General features: G+C 34.9%; 1 long non-coding RNA gene across 3 annotated transcripts in view; it reads right to left on the bottom strand.

Moving 5' to 3' along the window:
- Positions 1–4540: 4540 nt before the first annotated feature.
- The window catches only part of LOC117064783, a 60691-nt gene continuing 54290 nt past the window's right edge, over positions 4541–10941 (bottom strand). For all 3 annotated transcript variants that reach the window (XR_004429675.1, XR_004429677.1, XR_004429676.1), the window contains one exon: positions 4541–4633. This is a non-coding gene — a long non-coding RNA (uncharacterized LOC117064783). The remainder of the gene's footprint in view (positions 4634–10941) is intronic.

The raw sequence follows: 10941 nt of genomic DNA, 5'->3' as shown, positions 1-10941 counted from the left end.
AACCCACAGAGTGGGAGAAAATCTTCACAATCAATGCATCTAACAAAGGACTAATAACCAGAATCTACAAGGAACTCTAACAAATCAGCAAGAAAAAAACAAACAATCCCATCAAAAGGTGGGTTAAGAACATAAATAGACAATTCTCAAAAGAATATATACAAATGGCCAAAAAACATGAAAAAACGCTCAACATCACTAGTGATCAGGGAAATCAAAACCACAATGTGATGCCACCTTATTCCTACAAGACTAGTAATAATTAAAAATCAAAAAATAACAGATGGTGTGAATGCGGTGAAAATGGAACACTTTTACACTGCTGGTGGGAATGTAAACTAGTACAACCACTATGGAAAACAGTATGAAGACTCCTTAAAGAAGTAAAAAAAAAAAAAGAACTACCACTTGATCCAGCAATCCCACTCCTGGGTGTCTACCCAGAGGAAAAGAAGTCATTATATGAAAAAGACACCTGCACAGGCATGTTTATAGCAGCACAATTTGCAATTGCAAAAATATGGAACCAGCCTAAATGCCCATCAATTAATGAGTGGATAAAGAAACTGTGAGAGAGAGAGAGAGATATATATATATCTGTATGTCATATATATCACAGAATATATATGATATATATATCTGTATATATATCACAGAAATGGTATATATATTCCTATTATATATTCATATAGATTCCTTTTATATATTCATATATATTCCTATTCTATATTTATATATCCATATTATATATTCATATATATTCCTATTATATATTCATATATATATATATAAAACAGAATACTACTCAGCCATAAAAAGGAACAAAATAATGGCATTCACACCAACCTGGATGGAGCTGGAGACCATTACTCTAAATGAAGCCACTCAGGAATGGAAAACCAAACATGGTATGTTCTCACTTATAAGTGGGAGCTAAGCTATGAGGACACAAATGCATAAGAATGAGATAATGGACTCCGGGGATACTGGTATAAGGTGGGACAGAGAAGATGGATAAAAGACTCCACAAGGGGAACAGTGTACACTGGCTGGGTGATGATTGTATCACCATCCCAGAAATCGCCACTAAAGAACTTATGCGTGTAACCAACCATCATCTGATACCCAAAACTACTGAAATAATAAAAAATAAAACAAAAAATAAAGCTTTTCTTTCTGTACCTCCTTTTGTGCATGTGCAAAAGTATCTTCAATTGATTCCTAGAAGTTGAAATGCCAAGTCATCACTTATGCACAGCTTCGACTTTAACAGACATTACCAATTGGTTATGTGCGGTGTTGAGAGCATTTGTGCCATTCAACAAATGCATTGGTCTCTCTCCCTTCCAGGCATTTCTGCACTACATAGGTTTAGGTGGTATAATATGACCGGACAACAATTAACAAACAGATGGGTTTTGTGATATTTACCATTTCTAAGAGTACAAGGTTATTTCTCATTTTTAATTTTAAGTTTTTGGTTTTAATTTTAATTCCCTTGAGAGCATATAAGAAGGTTGGGGGCCGGGCGCGGTGGCTCAAGCCTGTAATCCCAGCACTTTGGGAGGCTGAGACGGGCGGATCACAAGGTCAGGAGATCGAGACCATCCTGGCTAACAGGGTGAAACCCCGTCTCTACTAAAAAAAAAAAAAAACTAGCCGGGCGAGGTGGTGGGCGCCTGTAGTCCCAGCTACTCGGGAGGCTGAGGCAGGAGAATGGCGTGAACCCGGGAGGCGGAGCTTGCAGTGAGCTGAGATCCGGCCACTGCACTCCAGCCTGGGCGACAGAGCGAGACTCCGTCTCAACAAAAAAAAAAAAAAAAAAAAAGAAGGTTGGGAACTTCATCATCTGTTTATTGACCATTCGGGTTTATTAGCCATGAGAATTTCAGCATTGAGGATTTCATATTATTGCCAATTTTTCTATTGCATTGGCTATATTTTCTAAATTACCATTCATTCTAGATTCTGGGTATACATCAATGAACAATTTGTATCTATAAATTATCAATGTCATCTCCTAGTTTGTGTTCATCTTTGTATTTTGTGTAACATACATTTTGTCATAGAGACTATGCTTTTAATTTCAAATATTTAAATGTTTAAATTTATTTGTAATTTATAATTTTTGCTTATTTAAAATAGATTTCCTTACTGCTGTCATACATGTGGTCTCATAATTTTGCCTTTTTTCTTACTTTGAGTGGTTTGGTAGAAGTAAAAATTTATAATTTGGGATACAGAACACTATTCTTATCCCTAAAGGATTAGACCTGTAGTCAGACACGTGTATAAAATTTCTTATATAGTAGATTCATTTTTTAAAAGTTAGTCAACATTAATGAATAAAAGTGTATTTTAAATGTCTAAACACACTCCATCATTTATGAAATCAGTGTTAAGATATTCCAAATAGTGTAGTGTCATCTTTAATTATTTTATCAAAGCATATTAATTCCAGGTTTTCCAGAGCCAAAAGAAGTGGTTCAGAATAGAAAAGAATGAGCAAAATAATACGTCTTAGTATTGTTAATGAGACTATATAAAGTCAGAAAAATATTCAGTGAAGATCATTTTATTATTTTATGTGACACTAAGTGGACATTTAAAGTATTTAAAGAATCAACAGAATGAGAATTCTGTTCAATAACGCTAACTGAAAAATTCAGACCAACCCTCCAAACAAAGACACTAAAATATAACGGTTAATTTTCTTTTTAAAAATCTTCCTAAAAGTAACAACCCTCACATAAGTTTTTACTACACCAAAACCTAGAAGAAGAAATGAATGAAACCAGACAAGATCAGCACTCAAAACTGTTTCTGCCTCTGAGAATACATATATATATGTATATATGTGTGTGTATATATACGTATATTAATTATGGGAGAAAAATCCTGAGACATAATTGAATTTTAGTGACAACGCCGGACCAAAGGAAAAACATAAAGTCCATGGTCCCCCTGAGATTTGAAATGTTCAAGCAGGAATCCTAATTTATTCCTTTTCTTTATGCACAAATTCAAAAAAAATAGATTTCAGAGTAAGTGTGAATCACAACTAAACTAGTGCTCTCCCAAAGTTGCAGTCTAGCTTTGAACATCTAAGCAATGATCAGAAATTCTTCAGCCTAGAACTTAGAGTATAAGAGGAAAGACATGCATCAATGAACAAACCGCACATTGTCTAGAGCAGAAGTTGGCAAACCACAGCCTCTGGCCACATCCGGCCCATCATCTGTTTTTGTAAATAAAATGGTATTTGAACGTAGTTGCAACAATGTATTTCCATATTATTTATGGTTGCTTCAGCTCCACAGTGGCTGAGTTGAGTAGTTATGGCAAAGACAATATGGCCCACAAGGTCTAAAATATTTACTATGTAGATCTTTACAGAAGAGGTTTGCCCACCTCTGTCTAGAGCACACCTTCTGAGTTACCTTATTCTGATTCTGATATTTTATAGCTCTGTAGCTTATAAACAATCGATAGCAATACTCAAATTCTTGTCTGTAGACACGGAAAGCATCTCTCCCCTGCTGTGACTGAAGAGAGTTTTATTTCCATTTGCACATTCATTTCCATATTCCTGATCTTTAAATATGTTTTCTGGATTTCCCTTTGAGCTACTTAAACATCTTCCCAGTTTCCTAATTAATGAGTTAAATAAAATCCTTAACACGGATTCATTTGTCCATCTGCATGAAGTCACGATTTTAAATTTCTTTCGAAAATTATTTTTTAACAGTGTTGTCAGGTTAAATTGTCACTATTTGAGGTTGAGCTACATATTTGTGTAATAAAGTCATTCTTAGCATATATTGATTTAATGATGAAATATGTAAGACTGCTGGGCCATTTTGCTATGCTGGGGGCAAATTTTTCCTGCAGTTTCATATTGAACCATTAGAATTCAGCAGACTAAATTGCATCAGATCCACTAGGATCTCATATGTTGAGATACATAAAGCTTATGACTCCACATATAGACGGTCTTGCTATTTGTAGAGCTGCCACACATTTGCGTCCTAAAAACCTGAGAACTCCAATAAAATGTGTTTTACATGATTTCAATACAAAGTAAAATGTGGTGTGCTTATAATTTCATTTACTGCTTTGTTTAGTCTGGTTTTAAAGGAAAGGTTCTCTGCTTCAACAAGCTCAGTGAGAGCTAAATCTTGCACTTAAGTTTTACACATCCAATGATGAGACACATTTTCCAATGACGTGCTTCTGCTTCTGTACATTTCAAAATGTGTTTCTTTACAACTCATATATATCCAGTGCTGTGTGCTAAAAGAAATGCTGAAATAGATGACAACAACTGAACTATACATGAACATGACTGTGACACACCCAGTTATATCCCCCGAACACAAACCAATGGTATCACTGTCTCTACCTCCCCTTACCTGAATCCCAAATGGACCTGATCCACCCTACGTGAAGGGACATGTGATAGAAAGGAAGGCAGAATGAAAGAAACACAGTCTAAACTAAACTGCATTAAAATATTTTACTTTTTAACATACTGCCAGGGTTCTTCTTGAGATGTACAGTAACATGTCGCAGGTGGAGTCTTGGCTCATTCATTTTATACCTTATGCTGGCTTAAGGCTGGTACTTTGCAGACCTGTAATTACATAATGAATGGTGGTTTCAGAAAGAGGATGCTTCAGGTATCATTATATCTTAATGTAACACAGGATGAAGGGGCACAGGAAATGACCAAGATCAAGATTTATTTGATTTCTCTTTTTATTACAAAATTTAAACAAATATTTTAAAAAGAAAAAATCATTTTGTCACAGTGTAACAATTTAGCCCCAAATAATATACACCCTCTGACCCCTGAAAGGGAGAAAAAAAATCTAACCTTCTCAATAATCAAAGCTAAAGTCTGTTATCCAATAGTATGTAAAAAAAACCACACATACACACTTTAAAGCCATATGTAAAGTTAAAGCAAATAGTGGTCTCAACTATCAGAGTTAAGTTTTACCAAAGAGCTCTCAAAAATAAAAATTGATCTGATTCCTATATGTAGACCTAAATGTTTTCGTGAATTCTTTCCAGGTGAGCAGTTTCTACGACACTGTACCAGTGGCACCCTGTTGTCACAGACATTATTATGCTGAAGGTAGATTGCAGATCTGTGAAATTAGGGCATTACAACATTTCTACAACTGGGAATTGATGCAGGATCAGTTCTTCACCTGACCCTTTCTCAACACTAAAGCCACATCATTACATTGTGCATATTTTACTGCATAAGAGCATCTGAGTGTTTGATGTCTTGAATTACTCAATTTTGCAATAATTTAAATGGACAGATGTCCCACTGTTCTTGATGCTCACCCACCAGATTTAAATAGCTTCTTTATTTAAAAAGAGTTGTGTCTGCTCTCAAATATAGAGGAATTGATGTTTCACACGAACATATTTTGTTTGATAGGAAATCTACAAGCTCTGCAGAATCTCTGGCACAATTTACAATCAATATAATTTATTAAATTAGAAGGAACATTCTGGCCAATGTGAATATTGATCTCCAAAATTTGTCTTGTGCAACCTATCAGTAAAATACATGTGCTTTCAAGTATAAGTTATATCATTATATGCCATGAATATTAATAACTTTAATACACATAAAATACTTCCAGGTAAAGTTATCATATTTAACATATGCATCTACTTTGGCTGTCTCCCCAAACCCCAATAAATAACAGTAAAAATGTAATGTGAATATCATTAAACCACAAAGAAAAATAGAGAGGAGATCACAGCAATAAAACGTTGGAAGCTGAAAAGTACAAGACTAGGGATATATGACTTAAGAAATTAAAGCTAAGCTAAAGCTAAGTGTGAAAAGTCATTTTATAACATCCTAATTTATGCTGCAAAGTTCCAAAAGACTAAGAAATCTGAGGCACTCGGAATTCATAGAAGTGAGGAAAAAACACAAAACTAAAACTAGAAGCTTTAAAAAAAATTAGTATGGGAGCTATTCAAGAGCTCCTTTCTCTATTCTGACAAAAGATTGATAAATAGGAGCTGAGTGTAATGGCTCATGCCAGTAATCCCAGCACTTTGGGAGGACAAAGTGGTAAGATCCTTTGAGGTCAAGCGTATAAGGCCAGCCAGCCTAGGCAACACAGCGTGACCCCATCCCTTAACAACAACAACAACAAAATAACCAAATGTGGTGGTGTGCATTTGTAGTTCTAGCTACTTGACAGGATGAGGCAGGAACTTGAGGCTGAAGTGTGCTTTGATTGTGCTGCTGTATTCTAGCCCGGGTGACAGAACAAGACTCTGTCTCTAAAAGATTGACAAATAGTAAGATGGTAAACTAAAAAAGGTAAAAGTAGTTGCAAATTAGAGGAGGAAAAAAAATGTGAGTGATCTTTGTGAACTTCCTGAATCTATACAATGCTTTGTATAAAACTAACACAAATAGAAGAGTTAATATATTTTAATAATTAGACATTACCCTCCCTAATTTGGAGACCACTGATAGAGAAAATGGACTGGAGAAAGTGAATTAAATGTAAAAGTCCCAGTACTGAGACCATCATTTAGGGTCAAGAAGAGGCGCTAAACTGCCACTGCACCGGGCCTCAGGTCACTCTCATCAGGAGTGACAGGAGTCACAGGTGGGATCGCTGCACCTTCCATGGAAGTGTTCAGGTCACTCAAGAGACAAAGTTCACACTCAAGTTAGACTGGGTCTCCCGAAACCTGGTGAAGAGTTATACTGAGTGTATAGCCTTCAACTGTTGTCATCACAGATCAAGAGGGGCTCCAAGATTCCAGTCTGCCTCATCTCTACCTATCTTAGCCTCATCACTATTAACTACATTGAGTCACCCGAAGTCATCTCAATAACCAGACACAATTTCTCTTTGTGTTAGTTGCTCCAAGATCCCTATCCCTCCCATCATTTTTGTTCTTCTACATTCTAAGTTTTCATATTGGGCTCTGAACATCACTACAGCTATTGATTTGAATCATTCCTTGGATGTCCTGTAGGAAGCTCATTCTCAACATGTACTAGATTGTACTCTAGATGCTCATTCACCATCCTACTTGATAACAATCCCATCTTTCCATTTTCTCATAATTCACTTGGTGTCATATTGACACTCTCCTTTCTCTCACATCCCACATTCAATCTGCCAGGAGATTTGGTAGGTTAATCTTAAAAACATGTCCATAATCCTCACCACATCTACTGCTTTCAATCTGGACTTTGCAACCACTCTTTCTTTCTTGGATTACTGCCATGGATTTCTAATAAATCTTTCTAATTTCTCCTTGCCAACCATTCCACATTCTATTCCCAATACAGCAGCCATGGGGATTCTTAAGCCAGATTGTGTCATTCCTCAACCCAGCCATGGTTCTTCATATCCTGAATCATAATATCATAGCCCTGACAATCATCTACAATGCCCTCTGTATTCATCGTTCCCCTGACAGCTTTCTGGCCACACCAATCATTGCTTTTATCAAAGGCAATAGGCATGCTTTAGCCCTAGCTCATTGGCTCTATCAGTACCCATTGACTGGACCACTCTTCCCCTAATAACCACTTGGACTAGCTTCTTTAATTACTTCAATCTCTTTCTCAAATAACACCTGCTAAGGAGATCCTTCCTGACCATCTTATACAATTTTTGCATCCTGATAACACCTTCTCCACAGCACTCACAATCCCACATTCTGTTCAATTTTTTTCTTTATTTTTTAACACTTATCCCCTTCTAACATATCAAATAATTTACTTATGTGTACCTACTAAACCTTTTATTTACTTGGCATCCTTGTCATTCAGTGTTTCTTTCCTTCTGTTAGTGTGTAAGCTCTACAAGGCAGGAATTTTTGTCTTGCTCAACAGTATTCTCAACTTCCTAGAACAATGCTGGCCACATAGTAAACACTCAAAAAGTAATCTCTGAAAGAATGAATTAGTGTCACAATAGTATAAGCTAATGGAATAAAATATGTAAAACTCACGTGGCAATTGTAAAAACCTAGCTGGGGATTCCAGTAAATCAGAAGTTTAGGAATGTTTCAGTTTAATAAGGGAGAGACGGGATAAGAGAGCTCCTCATTTATGGACCAATTATTTTTAAAAATTGGCTCACCTGGCAGGTAGAATCATGGATAAAATCTGCTACTCCAAGATTTCCTATCTTGTCCTAGTATTAGGTTGCCACACAACCTAAGCCAACTGAGCATTTTTTAAAGGGATAACATATTGTACATATTCCAAGTCTTCTATGGTGAAGAGGAATTTAGAAAATTACTTGTCATACATAAAAACATGTTTATTTAAAAAAATCAAACAACCTACAAGTAAATGGAGTAAACATGAAGAATCCCCCTTTCATTTCTCTTCTCTCAATACTACTGCCTTTGCAGATGAAATTACTGTCAAACAGCTTGATATGTGTTATTGCAGACTATTTTCTAGGTGAACTGAGCATTTAAGCCAAAAACAATTAAGCCTGAAAACTGATTCTAAAATCCTCTTAAAATGGTATGGCTGATTCACTACTGGTTAAACACGTTTTACTCTTAAAGTTTTAAAATTAAGTATTAATGACAAAGGTAATTAAATCTTGAATAGTGATAATTCTATATTAAAGAAAAATTCTCATATTTTATGTTTTTAGTTTATGTAGCTTTTAAGACACTTTTCCTTATTGCAGTAGCAGATTAGTTTATAATTTAAACTTCATGTGTCTATATAAGTAATTGTTTTGTACTCACAATTTTAACTTGAAATTCCACTAGGCTTACAAAACAATTAGACCTTTAAAATAATTGGAGTCAGCCAAGGCATAAGTCTAATTTTCTAGATTTCCAATAACTATTTTTAAATGTGGGAATTTTGTTTTTATTTTGGGTGAGGAAAATGATACCCATTAAAATAAGAATCAAATGTATTAAAATTATGATTTTAAAAATAGTAAAATATGTTATATATTTGAATCCTTTTGTAAAACTGTCTTTATTGTAATCATTAAAATGTATTAGCTTTGCCAAGGCAATAATCAGATATGTAGTTAAAAGCTAAATGATAAATCAGAGTTTAAGAGTTTTATATTTAAATTTTAGTAAATGGAATGTTAATATAAAAAAATAAAGCAGCTCTAAGCTAATTTCTTGTGCACAATAATACCCCCAAGGATATCTAATTTAATTTTTTTTAAAGTTCACATTGACATAAATGAGTTAAAAAGTTGTTGGAAACATGGTAATTGTGAATAGTCAGTAAGAAGAATAACTCGACAAAACATTTTTATCGGCATTCCCTTCAAATATCTCTCTTTCACCTGCTTCCTGGAATCATCTTCCAAATATACTGCTTGCACCTAAGTCTTGACTCTGGCTCTGCTTAGAGTGAAAGGCAAATATGGGACAGAACATCACAGTACTCTCAAGAAGACTTCCACTTCCAACCCAGCTGAAGGAACAGTGGCTGGATTGACACACTTACCTAAAACAACAAAAAGCTGAAAAGAAACAAGTTTTCAATAAATATCAGACAATGAAAGACCGTGATCCCTGAGAGACAAGAAATAAAGAAAATGAGCTGTACAATTTCCCTAGTTTACAGTCTGGAAAAAAGTGTTCAGCTGGAAGTTCAGGAGGGCCTAGCCCAGTAGCATTATTATTATTATTATTAATTTTTTGTTTTTTTTAGTTTATGCTGTTTCTTTCGTTGGATAGATAAGCTTCCACTACTGTTCTAACAATGCAATTTTTAAATGAGAAAAACTCTGGTCATAATGTTTCTTCCCTCCCTCAGCCCCCCAACTTGGTGAGGTGTCATTTACAATTAAAAATTGTATATATTTAAAATGTATGAGCAGGGTGTGATGGCTCACACCTATAATCCCAGCACTTTGGGATACCAAGGCGGATGGATCATGAGGTCAGGAGATCAAGACCAGACCATCCCGGCTAACACAGTGAAATCCCATCTCTGCTAAAGATACAAAAAATTAGCCTGGCGTGGTGGCGGGCGCCTGTAGCCATTCTTGGCACCCTTGAGATCAAAGAATCATAGATTGATAGATTTATCTTTTATCTCTAGGTTCTGTTTCATTGATCTATATATCTGTTCTTTCCTGCCAGTACCATATTGTTTTGATTACTATAACTTTGTAAGACATTTTTAAATCAGGAAGCATGACGTCTCTTGCTTTGTTGTTACTCAAGATTGTTTTGGCTATTTGAGTTCCTTTGTGGTTCCACATGAATGTTGGCATTGGTTTTGTCTTTCTGGTAAAAACATAATAGGGATTTTGGTAGAGATTGTGTTGAATTTATACATCACTTTGGGTAGTATGAATAAACATTTTAACAATGTTAAGACTCCAACCCCTGAACTGGGAATAATTTTTCCATTTTTCAGTATTTTCTTCAATTTCCTTTATCAATTATTTATAATTTTTAGTATACAAACTTTTTACCTCTTTAGTTAAGTTCATTTCCAAGTGTTTTATCCTTTTTGTGATTATTATGAGATTGCTTTCTAAATTTCCTTCTGGATAGTGTATTACTTTTGTATAGAAACACAATTTTTACATGTTCATTTTGTATCCTGCAACTTTATTAAACTGGTTTATTAATTATTACAGGGTTTTTTGTTGTGTTGCAGGGCTTTCTCTTCTTTTTTACCCCACAAAAATACCTTTTGTATTTTTTTTTTTAAGATCAATTGAAATCTACTCTTCAGGGTTTTCTGTGGTCATGTTTTCTGCAAATGGATATAATTTTACTTCTTCCTTTTTTATTGGAATACCTTTTTTTTTTTTTCTTTTCTACTTGTTCTGGCTAGGACTTCCAGAAATATATAGAAAAAAAGTGATTAGAGTGGGCCTCCTTATCTTGCTCTTGATCTTAGGAGAAAAGTTTTCAACTTTT

Source organism: Trachypithecus francoisi, unplaced genomic scaffold (assembly GCF_009764315.1).
Source record: "Trachypithecus francoisi isolate TF-2019V2 unplaced genomic scaffold, Tfra_2.0 Lachesis_group2, whole genome shotgun sequence".
Lineage (NCBI taxonomy): Eukaryota > Metazoa > Chordata > Mammalia > Primates > Cercopithecidae > Trachypithecus > Trachypithecus francoisi.
Note: the sequence above shows the minus strand (reverse complement) of the source record. Positions and strands in the feature narration are given on the sequence as shown.